This window comes from Halichondria panicea, chromosome 2 (genome assembly GCF_963675165.1).
Source record: "Halichondria panicea chromosome 2, odHalPani1.1, whole genome shotgun sequence".
Lineage (NCBI taxonomy): Eukaryota > Metazoa > Porifera > Demospongiae > Suberitida > Halichondriidae > Halichondria > Halichondria panicea.
The window spans coordinates 3,591,369-3,593,868 of record NC_087378.1 but is presented as its reverse complement, the minus strand read 5'-3'; the positions used below and the strand labels follow the sequence as shown (position 1 = coordinate 3,593,868).

Here is a 2,500-nt window from a genome sequence, read left to right as displayed (position 1 = left end):
TAGCCGTTTCTCAGGCTCCCTCTCCGGAATCGAACCCTAATTCTCCGTCACCCGTTGCAACCATGGTAGGCCACTACCGTACCATCGAAAGTTGATAGGGCAGAAATTTGAATGAAGCACCGTCGGCGCAAGGGCCATACGGTTCGAGCAGTTATCATGAATCACCAAGGAACCGAGCCCCGAGAGACTCGCATTGGTTTTGGATCTAATAAATACATCCCTTCCGAAGAGTCGGGACTTTGTGCATGTATTAGCTCTAGAATTACCACGGTTATCCAAGTAGTAAGAAACCATCAAATAAACTATAACTGATTTAATGAGCCATTCGCAGTTTCACAGTATAGAAGCGTTTATACTTAGACATGCATGGCTTAGTCTTTGAGACAAGCATATGACTACTGGCAGGATCAACCAGGTAACTATCGGGACGCCAGAGCGTGCGAGACGCACTGTGTCACTCGACCGTCCTCGTTCAGAGGGCCGGCCAACGCATCACACCAGTGCGGCCACGCGGACCGCAGAGGGTTCAACAATTTTGCAAATCCTCGGCCACAGACTCACCAACTGAAGGCAGGAGAGGGCAGCTGAGGCCCACTCGTTGCCTGCAGATACAGTCAATCACGGGGATCGACCGGCAGCGAGACCGTACGAATGCACTCGTGATTCGTGAAATGATGCAAACCTAACTGCACTCGACCGGAGGGAGCCAGCCCACTGATGACCAGTCACCAGCAGGTCAGACGCCCGCCGACACAGGCAGTCTACAACGATGCGGACACACGGATGAACCGCTGCAGTCACCCTACACAGCACCCGTCACTAGGAGCAACGCTGGAACTCGTCTCGTATGTAATTAAGCGTGACTTTTTTTGCCACAACACCCCACTTCACGACCTATCAACACGCTCATTTGTACGACACTCTTGTTTGGTTGCTTATCTAGCCCACGTGGTCACATTGTTCAATTCGTCTGCACTTGTATGGTAATTGCTTGCGATATATTGCTCAAATTTTCGCGCTACGCGCGTTCATTCCTTCATTCGTCTGCACTTGTATGGTAATTGCTCCAATTTTCCGGCGCGCAAATCCCCTCTGCAATGTTCCCATCTGCACTGTTCCCCGTCTGCACCCTTCCATTCCGCTAAACATACAGTTCAAGTTATACATGGCTAACATACAGTTACAATACAATACTGGAGATTGCACAATCTTTGCGCAACACAAATAGAAACAAGTGTGTTGAGCACTGTGGTTCCTTATTATATATGGGATGTGCTCATACATTTAAGTAGTAAAACAGACCACAGTGTGTGTACTCAAATTCCATATAAGGAAGGGTAATGCTCTATGCTTTTACTGTCTTGTTGCAAAGATTCTGTATAGTATTATAGTACACTCACTCACTCACTCACTCACTCACTATATTGCAGCACAACATCTATTCGCCAGCAGCCAGCCAGCCAGCCAGCCAGCCAGCCACCCACCTCTTACTATTCATCAGTCAGTCGGTCGGTCGGTCGGTCGGTCGGTCGGTCGGTCGGTCGGTCGGTCGGTCGGTCGGTCGGTCGGTCGGTCGGTCGGTCGGTCGGTCGGTCGGTCGGTAGGTAGGTAGGTAGGTAGGTAGGTAGGTAGGTAGGTAGGTAGGTAGGTAGGTAGGTTGGTGGGCCGGCCAGTCAGCCAGCTACAACATAGCTTCACAAGCTACACAACAATTGCTGCTTTAACTACCAGCTGCAGCTTCTAATTATAACTACCCATTGAAGCTACTTTGTAACTAGGCGCTTTGTAAGGGACCGCTTTGTAACTAGGCAAGGACTTCATTACACTAACATTAATTTTTTCCACCACGAGGACTTTAGGCTGGAAAATAGAAATAATAGGGCCTTAAGTGCTCGTTGACTTTACACTCCATGAACATTACAACTTTTTACCCACTACTTTTATTCCCACTTGAATTTACTGTACATTATTTGCGTATTGTTAGCAACGTACAATACAATACTACTTGAAGATAAGCTTGATATTGTTATGATCAAATGAAGCATGGCTCAATGAAGGTATATATAACTCACTCACTCACTCACTCACTCACTCACTCACTCACTCACTCACTCACTCACTCACTCACTCACTCACTCACTCACTCACTCACTCACTCACTCACTCACTCACTCACTCACTCACTCACTCACTCACTCAGGGAAAATATTTAAATTTCCTGCTACAGTGCTGCTACATTGCAGCCCATAAAATCTGCACATTTCCTGAGGTGTCCTGCAAGTGTCCTGCAACCTACTTACAAAGGATAGTGCAACGTTTCCTGTATAGTTTCCTTTACTATTCCTGAAGTAGTTCAGGACTTGTGTAACATTCATAAGTCTACAGGAAATTTTGTATTTGTAAAGTATAAGAAATTTTGATATTTTTCCTGTGTCACTCACTATAATTAGGATAGTTATAATTATACGTGCGTAATTATACAATTACTGTTTGCAAGTAG

General features: G+C 46.3%; 1 non-coding gene across 1 annotated transcript in view; it reads right to left on the bottom strand.

The window, feature by feature from the left end:
• Positions 1-418, bottom strand: part of LOC135332567 (small subunit ribosomal RNA) — a 1,812-nt gene extending 1,394 nt beyond the window's left edge. Inside the window, exon 1 of the ribosomal RNA XR_010393416.1 lies at positions 1-418. This exon is cut by the window's left edge and continues 1,394 nt beyond it. This is a non-coding gene — a ribosomal RNA (small subunit ribosomal RNA).
• Between the last annotated feature and the right edge of the window lie 2,082 nt (positions 419-2,500).